We start from the raw sequence: 6409 nt of genomic DNA, 5'->3' as shown, positions 1-6409 counted from the left end.
CTTTCCAGGCCCCAGAACTGTGATAAATACACAGTGGCTAATACTAAGTGGCCACTTGGTTTTATCGTATTTTATTACTTCAACCCAAACAGACTGAGAGAAGCAGTGATTCTCCTTTACTTTTTACTTTCCAAACCCTCAGAGGGCTTCTGAATTCTGGAAACATTAGCTACCTTCCAACCCCCAGCCCAGACCCGCCACTCCACCACCAAACCAGAGGCGTGTCAGCATCTCTGTGCTACTTAGGAAAGAACGAGAATGTGAAAAATCCACTGTAGCTCATCTCATCCATTTTAGAAATTTTGTTTGTATTCTAGTGTGTGCGATGTGTGTTTCAAAATCTGAGCGGTGGTTTAATCCATCCAGAGCTGGAATGAGAAAGCAGAGATAGATCCCAGATCTTTTCCTCTTCATAAATGATTACTTTTGGCATCTGACACTCATATCTTTGGAGGCTTTTTCAAGGAAAAAGACAAAATCACTTATGTAAAATTAAGTTCTGAGTATTTTGAATGTGGAAAGAAATTCCTGTAAATTATACATTTAAAAATATTTAAATACCACAAGCATCACAAAATCCAAACCAAAACAAAAAAAAAAATCTGTAATACTTTTATTACTTAATACTTTTATTACTTTCCTGACAGCCCTGCATAATTTTCCCTTCACTTTTTGAGTCTATAACGGAAGATTACCTCATCATATGACAAAGATTTTCATAATATATCTTGTCAAGGAAGTACAAAAATGAATCAGTCTTTCCTATAGCATGACTGATAGAATTTGGATTTTTATTCATAATTTAGAAAACCATCTGTGAGCTTCGTAGCTCATCATTGGTATCATTACACACACACACAAATGTTTAGGATGACAGTCAGTTTGGAGAAACATCTACCAAATTTTTGTCATATTTGAATTATAAGATTTCAGAACATTTCTAATTTGTCATTGTTGTTGTTCAGTGTCTGATCTTAAATACGCTTTGAATGATGGCACTAACTACTAACTGATTTTTGTCAAAGGGGTACATTGTGAATAATTATATTTTCTTTCTTTCTTTTTCCTGTGGTGGCATTGGAGATGGAACCCAGGATCTCACACATGGCAAGCATACAATGTACCACCAAGTTACCACCGCAGCCCTTATATTATCTTTGTCACTATGAATATTGTTGCCATATTATAAAGCAACTTCAGTATTTTTCAAATATGTTCTTAGAATGCACTCTTCTTTGTTGATTGGGTAATTAATCTAAGACTCTGTTTGTTATTTATGTTAGCAACTTATCTCTCAATAATTTCCCACTTTGGGAATGATCTTTTTGGAGGGGGGGTTAGGTAGTTTGTTCTAGGTGTCAGAATAATTCTGTCACCTTTAAGTGCAAATCCATAAAAAATACATTTTATTTTATGCTACAGAAACACAATAGTGAACTGCTGCATCTTCCTATGTATTCCCAATTGGGAAAAACTCTGTTTTGATTAGGTGTCCATAAAAATTAAATCTCCTGGGGCTAGGGGTGTAGCTCAGTGGTAGAGTGTGTGCCTAGCATGCACAAGACCCTGGGTTCGATTCCCAGCACGAAATCAATAAATAAATTAAATAAATCCTCTGTTAGAATTGATTGGAAAGAATTTTTCACAGACTAGCTTCTGGATTCATCCATTTCAAACTTTGATTCTCTTCTACTAGAGTCTGTGAAATATTCAATTGTGATATAAGATGTAGATGGGTCACTCTGTGGAATAATACCAGGTGAGTTTCCAGAGTGAGTGCATGGAATTTTGATGAAAACCATTCCTACAACAGAATGCATTGAAATCTTTACCCGTACAAGTGACTAGGAATCACATAAATAAATACCACTAAACCCAAAATAATACATCTCCAATTCCGCTTGCCTTATCCAGCACCCCAAAGTGCCTGCAGCTATTCTGATACCACCTGATAGATGTTAGAGTAGAAAAAGACAGCAGTCTAGCATGTGTGAGGCACTGGGTTTGATTCTCAGCACCACATATAAATAAATAAATAAAATAAAGTTTCATCAACAAGAACAACAACAATAAATTTGATAAAAAAACTCAGATATGTATGATTCATTTTGTTCATGCACAAATGCCTATTTTGCATATACTATGAATTAGGCGCCATTTCCTCAGCCAGGAATAAGGCAATGTATAAGACACAAATAACCTTGGCCTTAGAAATTTTATATCCCGGGGCTAATGAGACAGAAAGTAAACTAGTGTTCCCTTTTGAGTGACCAGATTTTTAGTACCACATTAGTGTTCCAATGGAAATTTGCATTTAAACTTTTTCATCTCTTGTTAAATATTCCTGTGTTACCATAATCCAAACATCAGGCATTTGGGGAACCGTTTCAGATGGGGAAGAAGCACTTTGCCAATTCCTTGAATTCTTCCTCTTTTATTTATTCACTAAACGGATCCTTCCTTCTACAAATTACACTGGCCATTGTCCAGTCCCTGGACCTCCATTTGGAACTATATTATCATTCTTAAAGCTTCTAGAACAGTCTCTGGTTTTCTTGTACAGGCCTCTGGAAAGCCATTTTAAACTGGTTGCATCTACTTCACTCTTTTCAAAAAGTCCTATGCTGAGTACGGCCACAGTCATACCTGTTCCTAACATGTTAATTTACCTGTTCCTTTTCAAACTATCCTGGATGGTGACAATGCCTTGCTCCAAGTTGGGTGCTGAACTGTTTCACAGCTTGGTCATTTACCCTGAAGAAGTGCTTAGTCATATCAAAATACAGTTTCTCACCTCTTCACCCAGTAGTTCATGCTACATTTGTTCTTCATATAGACATTTTTTCTTCATCTTCATTATTAGTTCTATTTAGAAGTTCTCAGTTATTGAGAACTTCTATTTAAGAATCTGTTATGTGCAAGTAACAGGCACTGAAACTGGCCTAAGATCAGATCATAAAACTAAAGTCCAGAGGAATGTCAAGCTTCAAGGATGATGGGGTTGGGGACTCAGACCCCCAGCTACTTCAGTTCTCCTCACTCTGTCCTCTTCCTACTTACAGCTTTATCCTCGGCCCAGGAGTAGGACAGCTGTAGCAGTTGACCTCACAGCCAGGAACAGCAAAGTCCAGAGAGACTCTTCCTGTGGCATCTCTGAGGAACCAGAAACTTTTCCCCAGCACCTCGTTTGCCTGAGCTATCACATGATCATTTCGGAACCAACCACCAGTGTGGGCTGAGATGACTGAACAGTCCCCTCTGGGCCAGTGGCAGGTGGGGGTAGGGTTTGGGGAGGGTTCCCCACAGGCACAGGAGCTTCCTTGGGGAGGAATGCCAGACATAATCAGAGTCTGGATAAGAAGAAGTGGAAACAGATGTAGGAGATGCAAATGAAAATAACCTCCTTCTATTTCAGAAGTCATTCTGGTTGCTTCTTAAGGATGTTTTAGTAATTTCTGAACTTACTTCTCCATGTTCCAAGTAATACGCCACCAGGGTCATACTTGCCGACTGATGACCATTAAAAAAAAATTTTAAATTATGTTCAGTATCTTCTGTCTCAGAAAACAAGGCTTGATTTACAGGACTAAAATAAATAATTTTTTTTTTAACTAAAGGAGTTAAAGTTTAGTTATTGAAAATAGCCCCCAGACCTTAGCTGCTAGAAAAGATTAGAGGGGATTTTGCACAGTATACTTTTGGAGAAAGAAAACTTTCCCAATTCTACCGAAAGCTTACATGATACGGGCTTTGGTTGTTTGCTGTGTTCATTTTTTGCAGTGCTGGGGATCCAACCCAGGACTTTGCATGTGCTAGACAACTCTACTGCTGAGCTCCTCTATCCTCAGCCGCGGGTTGTTGGTAACCTGAGCCTTGGGGTGTCCCAAGCCATGAGGAGCTCTCCCAGAGGCTCTCATTCTCGGCTTTCTACCTTCAGGAACATTTTCTTTCTTGATTTGAACCTCGGGTGGCTCCCACACATTAAAGGAGATTTGCTTTCTCCCTGTTTGAGAGGTAAGGCTGAAACGGGGTGTACAGAAACCCTTAACTTTGTAAAAATGGCCCTTTTTTTTTCTTTCCCCAGAGTGTTATGAAAATTAGTGTTCTCAAAACATTTTCCAAAATGATCCCTTGAGATGCCAAGAAAAGTAGTCTGCTCTGGCAGGTTTTCAGCAAGAGATTTTCCCTGGAGAGAAGGAGGAAAGAAAAGTCAAGCACAGATTTCTAGCATTTTTTTCAGAATTTTTGGAATTAAAAAACATATGCACATCTAGAAGTCATGTTGGCTAGTTCATGAGCTGCACTTGCCTTAACTCTCCCAGAGTGGCTGGTTATTGACTTACGCAGATTGCCTCCCTGGGAAAGGTTAGCACATTGGAGTGGTGTTTGTTAAAACTGACAAAAGTGATAAACTAGGTTTGCATTTACTCTATCATTACTGAGGATACTTTTTAACATCGTCCTGATGTGCTAATAGTCCTTTCCTGAGGAAATTTATGCAAACAAACAAACTATTAATTAAATCAAGAGCAGCAGTCCCCACAGAGATCCACTGTGCAGATTTGCTGATCTGGATGGACTTGAGCCAGGCAGTGGCCTTTGGCTGCAAGGGGGGATGTCAGGGGCTGCTTTGCACACACCTGTATACCTCCCAATACAGAGGACACAGGCACGGTGTCCACTCACCCTGAGAGTCTCAAAGGCCTCTCCATCTTGATGCAGAGGCCAGGGGAGGGACCCTGAATGCATTTTTCTAACTCATCTGCTGGATCTACATGACTAACTCAGGAAGGCAATGTAGAGTTTTCCAAAGACCTTATGAATTCCTTTGTTTTTTATTTTTTTATATATTTATTTTTATGTGGTGCTGAGGATCGAACCTAGCGCCTCACATGGGCGAGGCAAGCGCTCCGCCACTGAGCCACAATCCCAACCCCAAGACCTTATGAACTTTCCTCATTTGTTGTTAAGAGTCCTTGTACGGTGTAGAACTTTCTAGGGAGGTAGAAAGGTTTTTATTGCATTGAAAGACCAACCCCCCAAAGGTTCCTGGAACATGTCACATGTCTTGGTTAGCTGAGTGCATTTCACCCGGGGACCCCTTGTGATCATGTGAGGACCGTTTATAAGCATGGTGTGATCGTTGATGTTCATTAATGTTAATTCGGGACCAAGTTGGGCCTGACAATATGTGTGCTGATGCTCGGGTCATGTGGCGAGGGACCAACGACTCCTTGGTCTCAGGTGTGCTCCAGTTTTCTCTGCAGTACAAATCAGCCCTGGCTCTCCTGACGCTTTATTGCCCTGGCAGTTTCCATCTCGCTGGCTGCCTGATCTTCCCGTTGGGTGACTTTCAGCAGCACAGCTGCTGACAGACATGGTGTTGCCATCCCCCCCACACACACCCCCAGAGTGATCCTGCTTCCTTTTTTTTCTTTTAATTGTTTAGATCAGTCTTTTCCTCCCTTTCACCCCTTAAAGCCTCATTGAGTGTTTCATGTGAACTTTGTGAAATGTTTCCCATGCAAAACTTGGCTGTCAACTCCCGGGCATGACCCCTGTGCAAAGTTCTATATCTCTGTTTCTTGTTATTCCATCCCCACCACGATCCAGCCAAACAAGTAGGTGCCAATGGGCTCCTTCCTATTTCTATAGGAGCAGGATGATAAAAAATACCATGGGAACCGTTATAGTTGGGATCCTGAATGTCCTCCAAGTGCCCATTAGTTAAACGCTGGGTCACCAGGTCGTGCTGCTATGGGAAGGTGGTGACACCTTTCACTAGGAGGTGGGGCCTAGTGGAAGGAGGGTAAGTCACTGTGGGATGTGCTTTTGAGGGGAATCCTGGCCCCTTCCTGACTCTCTATTCTTGGCCATGTGAAGTGAACCAGCCTCCTCTGCCACTCTCCCACCATGAAGTACTGTGCTACGATGGGCCCAAAGCAACAGGGCCAAGTCACCATGTACTGAAATCGCTGAAATAGACCTCTCCTCCTTTTAGGTTGTTTATCTCTGGTGTTTTGTCACAGTGATGTAAAGCTGGCTTACAGAGATCTTCCCAGCTATCTTATTAGCTCCACAGGAGATATAACACTTGGATCCACTTTAGGTATGTTCTCTAGTTGCAATGAATCTTTTCAAGAAGGCTCATTTTAGAGTATGAGTCACTAGGCCTTCTAAGTTGAAGTCCTAAAGAGGTAAGGGATGTTAGGAGAGTGCTATGGTTTAAGTTATGAAGCAGTGCTAGAATGGGAATCAGATTGGGGGAGGTGGAAGGCACAGGAGGGCAGGATCTGCTCTCCATGATGAGCCTCATCTACTTCCTACCTTTGCTGAGGGCCATTGAAATGTTGTTATTCAGGATTGAGACTCAGGCAGGGGCGACTCACTCAGGGCCCTGACTGGCCTC

The 6409-nt window shown here is 41.4% G+C and overlaps 1 non-coding gene across 1 annotated transcript; it reads left to right on the top strand.

Annotated features, from left to right (window-relative positions):
* Nucleotides 1-1521: 1521 nt before the first annotated feature.
* Trnaa-agc (transfer RNA alanine (anticodon AGC)) lies at nt 1522-1593 on the top strand. The gene has a single exon. It is a non-coding gene; the product is annotated as a tRNA-Ala (tRNA).
* The last annotated feature ends 4816 nt before the right edge of the window (nt 1594-6409 follow it).

Source organism: Ictidomys tridecemlineatus, chromosome 11, assembly GCF_052094955.1.
Source record: "Ictidomys tridecemlineatus isolate mIctTri1 chromosome 11, mIctTri1.hap1, whole genome shotgun sequence".
In the NCBI taxonomy this organism is placed as follows: domain Eukaryota; kingdom Metazoa; phylum Chordata; class Mammalia; order Rodentia; family Sciuridae; genus Ictidomys; species Ictidomys tridecemlineatus.
Note: the sequence above shows the minus strand (reverse complement) of the source record. Positions and strands in the feature narration are given on the sequence as shown.